Source organism: Microcaecilia unicolor, chromosome 6 (assembly GCF_901765095.1).
Source record: "Microcaecilia unicolor chromosome 6, aMicUni1.1, whole genome shotgun sequence".
Lineage (NCBI taxonomy): Eukaryota > Metazoa > Chordata > Amphibia > Gymnophiona > Siphonopidae > Microcaecilia > Microcaecilia unicolor.
In genome coordinates this window covers 21,208,103-21,225,796 of record NC_044036.1, presented here as the reverse complement: position 1 = coordinate 21,225,796, position 17,694 = coordinate 21,208,103, and the positions used below count along the sequence as shown (strand labels likewise).

At 46.0% G+C, this 17,694-nt stretch overlaps 1 protein-coding gene across 1 annotated transcript in view; it reads left to right on the top strand.

Annotated features, from left to right (window-relative positions):
• The window catches only part of AGBL4 (ATP/GTP binding protein like 4), a 2,274,308-nt gene that overhangs the window by 1,766,416 nt on the left and 490,198 nt on the right, over window positions 1-17,694 (top strand). The window lies entirely within an intron of this gene.

Below are 17,694 nucleotides of genomic sequence, written 5' to 3'. Positions count from 1 at the left end.
ATCTCGTACAACTGCGGCAAACGAGGAAAAACACTTTTTTTTTAGTGATTCTTTTGTCCACAGTGCAAAAAGTAATCATGGATCAAAAAAACCCTTGAAAATATCCTATATAATAATTCTCACTTCCAACGTTCTATTGGTCTTGCTGCCTGTGTTCGTGACTTCTTTGGTGTTGGTCTGCTAGGCTCCGTAGCACAGCCTGACGTCAGCATACGCATTATGATGACAGCAACAGAACCCTCGCAAAAGGGAAAAAAAACAACGCCTCACAGGTGATCCCCCCTCCCCGCAGGGAACGCTGGAGGCTAGCCCCCCCACACGTACACACCACCAACCGATACCTCCGATGACGCCCAAGCCACCCTCACCGACGCTGCACACCTTCCGAGGCCGCCACCACCACCGATGCACCACACCTCCCACCCCAGCGACACTGACCAGCCTCCCAGGCTCCCACACCACGAATAGCGGCTGTACCCAAACACAGGGCAAACCCAGAAATTGATGACACACTCCACAAACACAAGCGTGCGGAAGGGAGTGGCAGATGGCAGGAGCACAAGGCCGATGGATAGGGGATCGGGGGGAGGGGGTCCAACCACGTGGCCATCGGACCGGTGGGCCCTGAGGCCTCGGTCCACAAACCCACACGGACATGAGCACGGACAACTATAAATACGCCGCTACCTTCGCCCCCAGACTGCCCCTGCAGAGCATCCACCGCTCCCCATCCGTGCCCCTGGCCCCCCCTCCAAAATCCTCCCCGCCCACCCTCCTCTCTCTCTCTCTCTGTATCTCACACACACACACACTCTTACTGTCTCTTTCTGTCACACAGGAACACACAGAGGAACGCATCGCACAATGTCAACATGCCAAAAAAAAAGCATGAAGCTTGGGGAGACAGGAGGGTTGGTGAACATGGGGTGAGGGCACAAACACACAGACAAACCCGATGGGTGAATTACAGTTTAAAAACCAAACAAAAAAAGAAGGGCAGGGGAAAGAGGACGGTTGGTGGACATGGGGGTAGGACAGGGCAACACATGAATTACAATTAAAAAAAAAACATGTCATACTCATGGACCATCTTCCTCATTACACACCCTTCACAATTATTCCTTCTCATTATAGCACTTTTCTATGAACTGTTTGGTTAACAACAATCACCATTTGAATATAACCTTGCTAGCGCCCGTTTCGTTTCTTACAGAAACGGGCCTTTTTTACTAGTTTATATATATTTTGTCTTGCATTAAAAAAAATCTTATCTTGCATATTGTAATTCTGGCACATCATACGTACTGTCCCACAGTCATATTGAAGGTGCTGATAACAGCGCACTTAAACCGTCTAAATAGAAAACTTATCTCTGTGCTGCTGTGCAGTTTGTGTGAAGCGTGGTTCCACCTCAGCTGGCTGGCTTAAAGATGCGCAGTCCCTACGGTCCCGTTTTGCATCTGCTTCTTCAGGAAACCACACCAGTGACCACTTTCATTCTAGAACAACAAAAAAAAGTGTCTCGCAACACAAACAACGAACTGAAAACAATCGTGCCGAAAGAAAAAGGGAAAAACAAAGTCATTGAGCGTTTAAGCCAGCCAGCTGGGCTGGAACCACGCTCAAATACTGTGTGAAGTTCTGGTCACTGCATCTCAAAAAAGAAGGGCGATGGGATGACTTTCCTATGAGGAAAGGGTAAAGAGGCTAAGGCTCCTCAGCTTGGAGAACAGACAGCTGAGGGGAGATATGATAGAGGTCTATAAAATACTGACTGGAGTGGAACAGGTAGATGTGAATCACTTGTTTAATCTCCAAAAATACCAGGACAAGGTAGCATGCAAAGAAGCTACTAAGTAGTATATTTATAATGAATCATAAAATATTTCTTCACTTAACGAGTAATTAAACTCTGGCATTCATTGCCAGAGAATGTGGTAAAAGCAGTTAGCTCAGCAGGGTTTAAAAAAGGTTTGGATCATTTCCTAAAAGTCCAAAGCCATTATTAAGATGGACTTGGTGAAAATCCTCTGCTTATTTCTAGGATAAGCAGCATAAAATCTGTTTTACTGTTCTGGGATCTTGCCAGGTACTTGTGACCTGGATTGGCCACTGTTTGAAACAGGATGCTGGGCTTGATGGACCTTTGGTCTGTCCCAGAATGGCAATGCTTATGTTCTTATTTTGGTTGTACAGTCACAAAAGAGAGAGTAAAACAGCATACAAAATAATACAGAAACAGGAAAAAGCAATACTGGGCTTCCAGGATTGGGATAATCAATGTCCTCCTTTATTGAATGATGACCCGACACGGGCCGTGTTTCGGCGCACAAGTGCCTGCCTCAGGGGTCTAGCATAAAATAACACATAAATATGTCAATCAAATATATATTAAAACATACACATACAAAACGCCATACAATTATAGAAAAGTATGTCAAAAATGAAACAATCGCATAAAACAGTGAACACATATATGTAAAGGAACTTTAAATGTGCAATCATAATTAAAAATTGATAAAGTGAAGGTCTGTGTATTCATATATGTATGTGTTGTAAATCTTATTTTTATTACATTTGTACTCTGTGCTTTCATGGCAGGCTCAATGTGGTTTACATATTGTATACAGGTACTTATTTGTACTTGGGGCAATGGAGGGTTAAGTCACAAGGAGCTGCCTGTGCCTGAAGTAGGAATTGAACTCAGTTCCTCAGGACCAAAGTCCACCACCCTAACCACTAGGCCACTCCTCCACTGTTGCTACTATGAGATTCTACATGGAATGTTGCTATTCCACCAATGTGGCCGCGCAGGCTTCTGCTTCTGTGAGTCTGACATCCTGCAGGACATCAGACTCACAGAAACAGAAGCCTGCACAGCCTTCTACATGGAATGTTGCTAGTGGAATAGCAACATTCCATGTAGAATCTCCAATAGTAGCAACATTCCATCTAGAATCTCCAATAGTATCTATTTTATTTTTGTTACATTTGTACCCTGCGCTTTCCCACTCATGGCAGGCTCAATGCGGCTTACATGGGGCAATGGAGGGTTAAGTGACTTGCCCAGAGTCACAAGGAGCTGCCTGTGCCTGAAGTGGGAATCGAACTCAGTTCCTCAGTTCCCCAGGACCAAAGTCCACCACCCTAACCACTAGGCCACTCCTCCACTCTCACTAGGCCACCTACTCAGGACCGGTTGTCATTCATAAGTATATAGCATGTAAGTGACTTCCAAGAATAATTATTCCATCTTAAAGTATAATTTGCATAATTTTATTCGTAATTGCTGCACCATTTGACATTCATGTTTATATTGTTATCAACTGATTATTTCAATTGTTGATGTTATGGCAAAACTTTGTATATATGTATATACGTGTACACACATAAGTACGTAAGTATTGCCATACTGGGAAAGACCAAAGGTCCATCGAGCCCAGCATCCTGTTTCCAACCGTGGCCAATCCAGGTCACAAATACCCCGGCAAGATATGTGTTTATACGTATGTATTTATGTATTTAGCCTAATATGGAACTGCTGTAAACTTGCATTCATTTATAACCCCTTTTTTATATATAAAAGCTATGCAATTATTTTCATATTTGTATGCACAGGTCGACAAACTGCAGCTTTGATTCACAATTTATTTGCAAACCAACCACACATATTTTGTTGATAGAATAGCGTTAAAGAGACTGAGGCAGAATTAGAACAGACCTACTTTGATGATCATATGGGTTCAGCACAATCCATGGTGAATGTCGTTCTCCACACACATTCTGTAGGACTAAGACGATTCTATAACAGATCGAGTCATCTGTTCAATAGGTTTGTTCAGTGAGTCGTGAGACTCTATCTTAAAGTTTTCCAGCCATCTGATTCTCAAATTTGGTCATTTTTATTACATTTGTACCCTGCGCTTTCCCACTCATGGCAGGCTCAATGCGGCTTACATGGGGCAATGGAGGGTTAAGTGACTTGCCCAGAGTCACAAGGAGTTGCCTGTGCCTGAAGTGGGAATCAAAGTCAGTTCCTCAGTTCCTCAGGACCAAAGTCCACCACCCTAACCACTAGGCCACTCCTCCACTGTTGCTACTATTGGAGATTCTACATGGAATGTTGCTATTCCACTAGCAACATTCCATGTAGAGGTTGGCCCTTGCAGATCACCATTGTGGCCACGCAGGCTTCTGCTTCTGTGAGACTGACAGACTCACAGAAACAGAAGCCTGCGCAGCCTTCTACATGGAATGTTGCTAGTGGAATAGCAACATTCCATGTAGAATCTCCAATAGTAGCAACATTCCATGTAGAATCTCCAATAGTATCTATTTTATTTTTGTTACATTTGTACCCCGCACTTTCCCACTCATGGCAGACTCAATGCGGCTTACATGGGGCAATGGAGGGTTAAGTGACTTGCCCAGAGTCACAAGGAGCTGCCTGTGCCTGAAGTGGGAATCGAACTCAGTTCCACTAGCAACATTCCATGTAGAAGTCGGCCCTTGCAGATCACCAATGTGGCCACGCAGGCTTCTGCTTCTATGAGTCTGACAGACTCACAGAAACAGAAGCCTGCGCAGCCTTCTACATGGAATGTTGCTAGTGGAATAGCAACATTCCATGTAGAATCTCCAATAGTAGCAACATTCCATCTAGAATCTCCAATAGTATCTATTTTATTTTTGTTACATTTGTCCCCTGCGCTTTCCCACTCATGGCAGGCTCAATGCGGCTTACATGGGGCAATGGAGGGTTAAGTGACTTGCCCAGAGTCACAAGGAGCTGCCTGTGCCTGAAGTGGGAATCCAACTCAGTTCCCCAGGACCAAAGTCCACCACCCTAACCACTAGGCCACTCCTCCAATTTTTATGGTTACAAATAACAGAATCCTTATTAAATATATTTTTTATATCTGCAAGAACCTCAGGATACTATGACGTTGGCAATTCGTCACTTTTAGATCTTTTTCTATATACAGGCACTAGTGCGCACGCCCTTGCGTTTGGCGGGCTTTCCTGCACCGACAGCACTCTGTGTACTGACAGCGTTTTTTGAGCCAAGAATCACTACCCACATCAGAGATATTGTATCCTGCCTATTTGGTTATATATCTCTAATCTCTTTACTTGAATGAATTTGATTGTTTGCTGAATTGATGTATGTTTTTGCAGACTGATGTAAGGCACATTGAGCCTGCCCATGGGTGGGAAAATGTGGGATATAAATGCTATAAAATAAATAAATATACATCTCTGAGAAAGTCACAAACAGGATTTTCTGGTAAGGATTCCCAGCAAGACATTCACGATAGATGAATATTTTTGAACATGATCGATTATACATTACACTTTGTTTTATCATATCAGCATCAGCAGATTTAACAATGCCTGATTTGGAAAGCATAACTGATTAACCAAATGGTTGGCCGTCTTTGTTTCCTTACATCAGTGACGTAGCCAGAAGACAATTTTTGGGTGGGCCAGCAGGTTGGATGGGTGGGCACTACAACCCCCCCACCCCCCCATACACACATGGTCCAGCACATTTAAAGTTATCGGCGCTGCCTCCAGTTACCTTCTCCCACCATGGCGCTGCCTCCTCTCCTGCACTTCATGGTCTCCGTCTCCCACCCCCACGGCAGCGCTCTATCGGCGCTGACAGACGCGGCGCGACGACGTCCTGCTCCGGGACCTTCCCTCTGCCTCTTGCAATCCGCCCTGCGTAAACAGGAAGTTGAATCAACGTGGCAGAGGGAAGGCCCCGGAGCAGGAGGACGTCGCGCCGCGTCTGTCAGCTGTCAGGCAGGCAGCGCTGATAGCAAATTGAAAGCGCTGCCGTGAGGGTGGGAGACAGAGACCGTGACGTGCAGGAGAGGAGGCAGCGCTCTGGCGGGGGTGGGAGAAGGTGAGGATGAGCCTGACACAAAACGGGGTGGGCCTGGGCCCATCCAGGCCCACCCATAGCTACGCCCCTGCCTTACATGAACATTTACCATGTCATTATTATCAGATGGTTGGCCCCCTTTATTTTCTTTTCTTGTATGGATATTTTTCGAAGAGTAAATGGGGTAGTTATGTGTAATGCTTTAAGATGGAATAATTGTTCTTGGATGTCACTTACATGCTGTATATTTATGAATGACAACTGGTCCTGAGTAAGATTACGACACATACATATATGAATACACAGACCTTCACTTTATCAATTTTTAATTATGATTGCACATTTAAAGTTCCTTTTCATATATGTGTACTCACTGTTTTATATGATTGTTTCATTTTGGCATACTTTTCTATAATTGTATGGCGTTTTGTATGTGTACGTTGTAATTTATATTTGATTGACATATTTATGTGTTATTTTATGCTAGACCCCTGAGGCAGGCGCTTGTGCGCCGAAACACGGCCCGTGTCGGGTCATCATTCAATAAAGGAGGACACTGATTATCCCAATCCTGGAAGCCCGGTGTTGCTTATTTTGGTTGTACTCACAAAAAGGCGATATATCAAATCCATGACCCCCTATGTTTTTAATGTTTGTTAAAAAAATTTAATAAATCCAAGAAGACAGGAGGAGCCTCCACGGAAAGTCAAAGCAAAACAGCAAAAGTAGAGGCTGACAAATGCGCAAACCAATAGGGAGATAATCTCAAAAAACAGTTTATTCAGAATATTCATATCAATATCAAGGACCCGACACGGTCCGTGTTTCGGCGCCAAAGCGCCTGCCTCAGGGGTCACAATCAACTTTTCTTGTCACATGGTGTTTGCTGATCAGTTGGCTGTTCCTTTGTTCTCTTTGTGGATTAACTTGCATACATAAAGGAATTCAAGCCTATCACCTTCTTCTCAGAGAAAGTTGATTGTGACCCCTGAGGCAGGCGCTTTGGTGCCGAAACATGGACCGTGTCGGGTCCTTGATATTGATATGAATATTCTGAATAAACTGTTTTTTGAGATTATCTCCCTATTGGTTTGCGCATTTGTCAGCCTCTGTTAAAAAAAATTTAGCATACCACTTAACTTCAATATACCAAAACGGTTCACAATTTTAAACAATGAAAACAAAAAAACAAACAAATATGAACATTCATCCCCCAGGAACTCCATAATAATGATAGAAAAGACCTATATCTATTCACATCAAGAACATACATATAGTTCAGCATTTTGCATGAACCTTATATTTCACAAAAATATCAGTAAACCTGATCCCTAACCCCACAATCAATATTAGAAGCTTCCTTAGAGAACAACAATATATTTAGGGATTTTTACCAAGCTGCGGCAAAAGGGGGCCGATGCTGGCATCGGCACATGTTTTACATGTGCGCCGAGGCCCCCTTTTACCTTAGCTGGTAAAAGGGAAGTCGCGCCTTCCTGCAGGAAATGGCCATGCTGCAAGTAAAGCACTTGCTGCGTGGCCATTTCGGAAGGGGGCCCTTATCGCCACCCATTGAGGTGGCGGTAAGGGCTCCCACATTAACCCAGCCATAACTGGGCGATGTGTAGCACTGCCCGATGAACGCCGGGTACACTGGCGCTCCAAAACTAAATACATTTTTGTAGCGTCATAAATGACGGCCTGCTAAGGATGGGAAGTACCGCTGAGCTGCTGTGGTCGCCCGGTGATGCTTCCTGTATAATGAGCAGTAAACCCGCGTTGGGCTTACGGCCGCTTAGTAAAAGGAGACCTTGGTGTATAAGTAGGGTTGCCATATGTCTGGTTTTACCCGGACATGTCCTCTTTTTGAGGGCATGTCCGGGCAACCGGACGGGTTTTGCCAATCTGCCCGTTTGTCTGGATTTCTGGACAAACAGGCAGATTGCTAGCCTCCCCTCCCCTTACTTACTAGTGCCCTGGTGGTCTAGTGACCTCTTCCGCCTTCGGGACAGTAAAGAGCCCCCTCTTTCCTGCCTGGAGCGCTGCCCTGCATGCATCCTTCCTGTTGCTGATCCTCGGAGCCGATTCAAAATGGCCGCCGAGAGTTGAAGTGACCTCGCGAGACTTAAACTCTCGGCGGCCATTTTGACTCGGCGCCGAGGATCAGCAACAGGAAGGATGCATGCAGGCCAGCGCTCTGGGCAGGAAAGAGGGGGCTCTTTCCTGCCCCGAAGAGGTCACTAGACCACCAGGGCAGTAGTAAGGTAAGGGGAGGGGGTGACGGGGAGGGGGGGGACAGCGGGGTATGTGACGGGAGAAAATGTGACAGGGGGCGGAGTGAGGGTGTGACAGGGGGTGGTGTGAGGGTGTGACAGGGGGCGGGGCGGGTGTGTGGTGGGGTGGGTCATGTGTCCTCCTTTTTGGGGGACAAAATATGGTAACACTATGTATAAGGACCCTTGTTATGGAATTACCCCTTAAAAGCCTACTTTTCCTTAGGCCTTAAATACGTCTAGAAACTCAAACATACCTACACCACTTTTTTAAGGGAAAGTATGTACCTCCCTTGTAAAATAGGCTTATTCTAGATATTCACTTGCTGCATTGACCTAGGCAGCCTGTTATAAACTTAGCACGGTTGGAGGCAGTTTTCAGTAATCCACATTGTTGGAAAGTAAGAGAGTGATGTTATGCCCATGGACCGTCAAGCAATGTGTTTAGTTTCCTATTGAAAATTGCGTACAGGATGTGAGAGGGCAAACGTGTCCAAAAACTGCTGTGAGTAGCAGACAGGTAAACAAACATATGTATTTTTGAAAAAGCAACTGGATATGCATCGGTTACTTCCCCAAACTTTAATGTGCTCTAGGAATTGTCTTTTTAATCCTGCCAAAAGCATGTGAATTGTGAAAGCCTTTGTGCTGCCTGCGTGTACTTTTAGCTTCCCTGAGGGAGTTGATTTTTACCTGGAGCAATCTCAGTAATCATATAGTCCCTTGGCCAAATCGCTTTGAAAACCGTCTTCCCCATCTCATTGAATTTTTTTTCTATCCAGTAACAATAGGGTGTAATTAGTATAATTTTTATGGTTTCACGTAGAATGCCAAATGCTCGTGGCTGAATTTGGCACTCTAAATGTTGAGTCTTTCCCAAGAAACTAGGGTATTTAGAGGTATTGACACAGGATGTAGGCAGTATCAAGCAGTACAGCCTTCTGTAGTTAACAGATGGTGATTTTGTTAATGCCTAATGTGTTCAGATGTAGTTCGAGGCAGGGGCATAGCTACCATTGAACAAATCCAGCAAAATGCCCATGGCTACCCAATGGTAAGGTCTATCTGCAGCTGAACCCTTCTTTCCTCTCCTTTCCCTGTGCCTGGGTCTGACATCTCTCCAGCTCCTCACCTGCCCACCAGTCTTCCAAAGGCTGCAATGGGTCACGATAGACAGTGCATGTCTCTGGCTGGCGGAGCCTTTCCTCTGCATATTTTGCTCACAGGAAGTTGCATCAGAGAGGCAGATCATACAGAGGAAAGGCGTTACTGGCCAAAGAGAGACAGCTCTCAGCACTGGCTGTGCCGTGACTTGCTGTAGCCTTTGGAGGACCAGCAGGTGGATGAAGAGCTGGAAAGATGTCAGACCCAAATGTGGGTAGCAGCAGGGGCATAGCCAGACTTCAACGGGAGAGGGGTCCATAGCCTGAGCTGAGGGGGCACATTTTAACCCCCCCCCCCCCAGCGCCGCTGACCCCCCGCCTGCTGCCAACTTTCACCGCCGGTGCCATAACCCTCTTGACCTCCCCATTCCAGCCGCCAGCCCTCTCCCACCGCGTACCTTTGCTGGCGGGGGACCCCAACCCCCGCCAGCCGAAGTCCTCTTTTCAGCCGTGCGGCGTTGCTGACCCCCCCCCCCCCCGCCGCAGCAACCTTCTCGACCCCCCCCTTCCCACCGACAACCCTCTCCCGCTGCACACCTTTGCTGGCGGGGGACCCCAACCGCCGCCAGCCGAAGTCCTCCTCTCGGCTGCACGGCATTGCTGACCCCCCCTTCCTGCCGCCAACCCTCTCCCGCCACGTACATTTGCTGGTGGGGGACAACAACCCCCGCCAGTCAAAGTCCTCTTCTCGGCCGCGCGGCGTTGCCGAATGATCTGATCAAGTTTGAATCTGTTTCTGTGCGTGCATCTTACGGCACAGAAACTTGATCAGATCATTCAGCAAGCAATGCCGCGTGGCCGAGAAGAGGACTTTGGCTGGTGGGGGTTGGGGTCCCCCGCCAGCAAAGGTATGCAACGGCGGTGGGGGAGGGTTGGCAGCGGGAAGGGGGGGTCAAGAGGGTCACGGCAGGGGGCTCCAGGGCCAAACTATGGGGGCCCATGCTCCCATGGCCCCATGATAGCTACGCCCCTGGTTAGCAGAGGGAAGAGAGAGAGCAAGAGAGAGAGAGAGAGAGAGAGAGAGAGAGAGAGAGAGACATTGGACATTTAATAAAGTCATAGTATTCCTGCCTGGTTAAACCCCACTGAAAGAGCTGGCAGCCAATATTCAGTGGCACTTAACTGGTTAGTGCCACTGAATACATCCGCTGACTTGATCATCAAATAACTGGATAGGTTAGTGGTGTGCCAGGGCGGAGTTAGGTCAGAGCATCAGCTTAGCCGATTAGTGGTGATTTGCAGTCCACTAACTGGCTAAGCAACTACATAAAGTTAGGATAGCAAAACAGTTGTCCTAGCTTAATGCACCGAGTTAACCGGGAACTGATCGGAATATTGACAAGTGCCTGGTTAACTTCCTGGTCAGTGGACATACCCAGTTATTCAATGCCGGGAACCATGCATGCCCCAGCATTGAATATTCAGGGTTAGTTCAACCTGTGGCTGGAAGCGACTTACCGGCCGCTTATTGTTGAGGGATGAATATCGGGCCCTTAGGGTCTTAGTTGACTTTAATATAGGTCACAAACTTAGGAGCCTAAGGGGTCCTTTTACTAAGCTGCGTTAAGGGCCTATGCATGTACAGCGGGCGCCAAATTGGCACCACTGCCCAGCTTGCGCGTGAGCTGGGCTGTAATTCCAAATTTGGCGCACGCCGAATCCCGCAGTAGAAAATAATTTTCTATTTTCTACCGTGGGCTGCTTACCCAGCAGTAAACAGCAGTTGGAGCGCGCTGCACGCTCACCTCTCGGGTAGTGCGTAAGGCCTTACCACTAGGACAGTGGGTGATGGTAAGATCTCAAGCCGAAAATGGACGCGCGCTGGTTTCAATTTTAGTGCACCTCTATTTACTAGCCCCGTAAAAAAATGCCCTTTTTCCTAGACGCTGTAAAAAATGGCCCAGCGCACGCTTGCATTATCAGAGACCACTTTTTACCACGGCTTAGTAAGAGGCCCCCTCACTTAGGAATATAAATTTAGGAGCTCAGGGGTTTTTTTTTTATGAATATCAGGCCCTCTATTTCTCTAGGCCGTGGGCACACGCACACAGCCCGTTTCTCTGACTGTGGTAAGTTCTATGATTTTACATTACTTTTATAGCAGAAGTCACTGCTATGGCTCGCCTCCTATATAAAAGCAACAGTTGAGAACAATTATCTATTATTTCCCTGTCTTTTACAAAATGCCTTAGAAGTGTGCTTTTCTCCTCGTTTTGAATCCAGGCCTGTGGCTTGTGCCATTTGCAGATCTGAACTTTCAGTACTGTATTATCTGCAGGCTCACAAGATATTGATCCAGTACACCAACGGAGCGTAGAAAGCAGAATGACTGCGTGTGAAGTTTCCTTTGCAAAAAAATGTATACCATGAACGAGGATTTATTTAATGCTTGACTCGCAGAACCTTACCTCATCTCATAGATCTTTGATAGACAATACATACTCTGTTGGCTAGGCAAACGGACAGAAAGGAGATATGTTGTCATTTCAGTAATATGTTTAGATTTCTTGGAAATCCTATATTTATAGAACTGAGATGGATGACGCAGTAGAATAAAAAGCATTTCTTCTCCACTAACAAACAAAGACCCTTATTGTAGAAGCTATATTCATGCTTTGGATTTCCGAGAATCAGCATTTAGACATTCATGTTGCATGGACGATCAAATAAAGCAGGATATCAACATCTCCTCAAGTCACTTCACTGGCTTTCGATCAGGTACCGCATACAGTTCAAGCTTCTCTTACTAACCTACAAATGCACCCAATCTGCAGCCCCTCATTACCTCTCTACCCTCTTCTCCCCTTACGCCCCTACCCGAAACCTCCGCTCACAGGACAAATCCCTCCTCTCAGTACCCTTCTCCACCACCGCCAACTCCAGACTCCGCCCTTTCTGCCTCGCCTCACCCTATGCTTGGAATAAACTTCCTGAGCCCATTCGCCAAGCCCCCTTCCTGCCCATCTTCAAATCCTTACTCAAAGCCCACCTCTTCCATGTCGCTTTCGGCACCTAACCGTTATACCCCTATTCAAGAAATCTAGACTGCCTCAAATTGATTGATTGCACATTTTTTGTCCTTTAGATTGTAAGCCCCTTTGAGCAGGGACTGTCCTTCTTTGTGAAATTGTACAGCGCTGCGTAACCCTAGTAGCGCTTTAGAAATGTTAAGTAGTAGTAGTAGTATCTCATGGAAAGGGAGCTGGTCTAAGCGTGTTTTGGGTGGGGCTGGAGAGGGGCTAAAATACCGACACTTAACTCTAATTTTAGAAGAGGAAGGGACTTCTGTGTTCAAAAAGATGGATGATGGAATTTAGGCCCGGAACCTGCAATGTCCAGGTTACGGAAAGGTGACTTCCTTTAATCCACTGGATTAGTTTTTAAATTCTGCAGCCTGTGTTTAAAAAAAAAAAAGTCTCTCTGACTCCATTGAATGTTAACCTGGATATGTATAGGTTTGAACAACTGTGAAATACATTTTTTTTCAGGATGTCTTTAAGTAAGTGATTAACCATGATCATTCAGATGAATTTCATTTATAGAGGGCTCCTCGGTGTTAGGAAAATGCCCTATTAACCAGCTGTCCCTTTATCCAGAATTGTTTTTCATTCTTATATCTAGCTGGAAGGGTAAAATCTATTTCCCAGCAAGGGTTCCAAATACTCCATTTATCTCTCTCATCAACCACCCCCCCCTCCCTTCAGTGGATTTAATTAAGTTTTCATTACTTGATTGAGTTGTATAATGTGTGTGCTTCAAGTTTATCAATGCCATGAAAGTTCTAAACTTTTCACAGGTTTTTTTTTTTTTTTACCCTTTTGCCACAGTGCATTGGTCAGACATTGTCTGAAATATTCCCTCTGAGGCGGTGAAAGTTCTACAGGCGGTTGCCTGTAAAGTGACAGCTCAGTCTGTAGCAGCATCTGGGTCTAGGAATCAGATGCCCTACATCCAGTCACAGTAAACCAGCTCTCTGGGGTGCTACATTTGCCCTTGAAAAATAATCACTTATGCTTTACTGATTGCAAGCTTTTGAAAAGTACTATACTACCATGCTACTGATTACTTTAAGAAGTAATCTATTATAGCTGCCTACTTGCTTTAGAATGTACTCTTGGTTTTAAGAATGTGATCTCAGAGATTTCTGACTACTTGGTAATTTAAGAGAGATTAGATGAAATGTTTAGCCAAAAACTATTCATTTTAATTTAGGAGGAATTGGAGAGCTGCCAGAGGTAGGGTTACACTGTTGCTGACCAGCAGCACTATTGAAATGTTATCTGGTTAGTTAACCAAATATATCAGCCTCAGATACACCAGGATATCCAGATACCTTTAGTTGACCATCAGGCTCATTTTCAAAAGAGAAGTAAGCCCATCTTTCGACACAAATTGGAAGATGGGTGTCCTTCTCACAGGGTCGCCCAAATCGGTATAATTGAAAGCTGATTTTGGGCATCCCCAACTGCTTTCCATCGCGGGGATGAACAAAGTTCACGGGGGCGTGTTGGAGGCGTAGCAAAGGCGGGACTTGGGCATGCCTAACACATGGACGTCCTCAACCCATAATGGAAAAAAAAAGGGTGTCCCTGGACAACTTTTCTTGGTCCTGTTTTTTTTTCGACCAAGGCACAAAAAGGTGCCAGAACTGACCAGATGACCACCAGAGAGAATCGGGGATGACCTCCCCTTACTCCCCCAGTGGTCACTAACCCTCTCCCACTCTAAAAAAACATCTTTAAAAATATTTTTTGCCAGCCTCTATGCCAGCCTCAAATGTCATACTCAGGTCCATCACAGCAGTATGCAGGTCCCTGGAGCGGTTTTAGTGGGTGCAGTGCACTTCAGCCAGGGGGACCCAGCCCCCCCCCTACCTGTTACACTTGTGGTGGAAATGTGAGCCCTCCAAAACCCACCACAAACCCACTGTACCCACTGTACCCCTTTCACCTGTATGGGCTCTGGTAGTGTTCTACAGTTGTGGGTAGTGGGTTTTGGGGGGATTTGGGGGGGGCTTAGCACACAAGGTAAGGGAGCTATGTACCTGGGAGCAATTTATGAAGACCACTGCAGTGCCCCCTAGGGTGCTCGGTTGGTGTCCTGGCATATGAGGGGGACCAGTGCACTACGAATGCTGGCTCCTCCCACGACCAAAGAGCTTGCATTTGGTTGTTTCTGAGGTGGGCATCCTTAAGTACATAAGTAATGCCACACTGGGAAAAGACCAACATCGAGCCCAGCATCCTGTCCACGACAGCGGCCAATCCAGGCCAAGGGCACCTGGCGAGCTTCCCAAACGTACAAACATTCTATACATGTTATTCCTGGAATTGTGGATTTTTCCCAAGTCCATTTAGTAGTGGTTTATGGACTTGTCCTTTAGGAAACCGTCTAACCCCTTTTTAAACTCTGCTAAGCTAACCGCCTTCACCGCGTTCTCCGGCAACGAATGCCAGAGTTTAATTATGCGTTGGGTGAAGAAAAATTTTCTCCTATTTGTTTTAAATTTACTACACTGTAGTTTCATCGCATGCCCCCTAGTCCTAGTATTTTTGGAAAGCGTGAACAGACGCTTCACATCCACCTGTTCCACTCCACTCATATTTTATACACCTCTATCATGTCTCCCCTCAGCCATCTCGTCTCCAAGCTGAAAAGCCCTAGCCTCCTTAGTCTTTCTTCATAGGGAAGTCGTCCCATCCCCGCTATCATTTTAGTCACCCTTCGCTGCACCTTTTCCAATTCTACTATATCTTTCTTGAGATGCGGTGACCAGAATTGAACACAGTACTCAAGGTGCGGTCGCACCATGGAGCGATACGGCATTATAACATCCTCACACCTGTTTTCCATACCTTTCCTAATAATACCCAACATTCTATTCGCTTTCCTAGCCGCAGCAGCACACTGAGCAGAAGGTTTCAGTGTATTATCGACGACGACACCCAGATCCCTTTCTTGGTCCGTAACTCCTAACGTGGAACCGTGCATGACGTAGCTATAATTCGGGTTCTTTTTTTCCACATGCATCACCTTGCACTTGCTCACATTAAACGTCATCTGTTATTTAGTCGCCCAGTCTCCCAGTCTCGTAAGGTCCTTCTGTAATTTTTCACAATCGCCAAAAATCAGAAATGACCAAGTCTAGGGACAACCATCTCTAAGGATGACCTAAATTTCAGGATTTGGGTGTCCCCAACCGTATTATCAAAATGAAAGATGGACGTCCATCTTGTTTTGATAATACGGGTTTCTCCACCCCTCCTCCGGGACGTTTTGCGAGGACGTCCTCAGCAAAACTTGGGCGTCCCTTTCGATTATGCCCCTTTATGGGGCCCTTTTACTAAGCCGCGTAAGCGAGCCAAAATGGAGTTACCACCTGGCTACCGCTTGGCTGTTGCGGTAATTTCATTTTTGGCACGCGTCTGATACACATGTCTGAAAAATAAATTTTATTTTCGGATACGTGTATTGGGCATGGGCCCAGTGGCAGTTGATGTTCGTAGGTCATTACCACCCACTTACTGCGTGAATCTTTACCACTAGGTCAATGGCTGGCGGTAAGGACTCGTACCCAAAATGGACGTGTGGCAATTTTCATTTTGCTGCACGTCCATTTTCGGCAAAAATAAAAAAAGGCATTTTTTACAGGTGCACTGAAAAATGATTTTGCGTGTGCCCATAACATGCGTCTACACTACCGCAGGCCATTTTTCATTGCCCCTGTATTCACTGGCACCAACTTTATCCATGATGTCAGGGAACATCCAGTTAGTTTGAACCAGATAGGTTGCTGCTTTCAGTCTTCCTTTTGTACATCTGGTTAATTCTGCTTGCTGCTTTTATTTATTTCATTTTCCATTTCCCTTTTCTTAAAAATTTTGTTCCTTTTTTTCTCTTTCCTTTTCTTTTCTTTTTTATCTTCTCTTTCCACAACTCATCTCTTCTTTTCAAACTAGCCGTTGAGCCCGTTAAAACGGGCTGGTGGGTCACCGCCCCCCCTCTCCCCGAGTTCGCCGCCCCCGCTACCGCTCCACCCGGCCCGTCTCTTCTCTATTCAACTTACATCTCCGCAGCTGAGCTCCCGTCGGCCTTCCTTCTCTGCCTGTGTCCCGCCCTCGTGTGACGTAACGTCAGCGAGGGCGGGACACAGGCAGGGAAGGAAGGCCAACGGCAGCTCAGCTGATCTGCCTGCTGCGGAGATGTAAGTTGAATAGCGAAGAGACGGCCGGGTGGAGGGGTGGCGTCAGCGGCGACTCCGGGGGGGGGATACCAGTGGCGGCGACCTCGGGGGGGGTGGGGTAGCGGTGGCGACCTCGGCGGTTCCCTCCCCTTCGCGCAGTTTCCCTCTCTGTCCCACCCCCCCCCCCCCCGTCATCACGTATTGACGCGGGGGCGGGACAGACAGAGAAGTCTCTACTGCGCATTTGCGAGTGATTACGGTCACTCGCCGTTTATATGTTTGATGTACCACTTTTTTATTCCTTGTCCTCTGCTACCACATTCAAAGTAAGACAGGAATTGATGGAGACAAGGAGAAAAAAATGAATCCCTGTTGCCCTGCCAGTGCTAAAATCCACAATGAACAAAATTCAAGAAAGGTTTCCTAAAGTTAGGTGCCAAATATTTGGGCACTAATTATAAAAGTCGCCAAATATTGAACGCACAAATTTTTGCGGGCACCCAATTTCTGCGTATAATTTATTTGAAAAACGAGCTAATTAGTGCCAGTGATTGGCTTAAGAAAGCAATTATTAGCACGAATTAGATGTAATTAACTTTTACGTGCGTAAATGTAGGTGCAGGATCCACACCTAAAATTGACACGCGATCTGAAAAAGAGAGAATGGAAATGGGAGCGTTATGAGTGTAACAGGGGTGTTCCTAAAATCTATGCATGACTTGTTATAGAATAGCAGGGATATATGCCTACATTAGGCCCGTACATTTGTATCACGTTTCAGTTGGTGCAAATGATCGCACCTAAAGTTAGGTGTGATTCCCAGGCATAAGGACTATTTTATAAACCGCACCTAAATTTAAGCCTGCCTTATAGAATAGTGTTTTGTTCAGCACTGATTTTTTGGGGCACTATAGCCCTAAGTTCCAATGCTATAACACCAAGTATGTAAATTAATCAGATGTACAAAAGAAAGACTGAAAGCAGCAACCTATCTGGTTCAAACTAACTGGATGTTCCCTGATATAATGGATAAAGTTGGTGCCAGTGAATACAGGGGCAATGAAAAATGGCCTGCGGTAGTGTAGACGCATGTTATGGGCACACGCAAAATCATTTTTCAGTGCACCTGTAAAAAATGCAGGCATAAATTTAGGCACAAGCAGTTACGCCAGAGATTTTCAACCT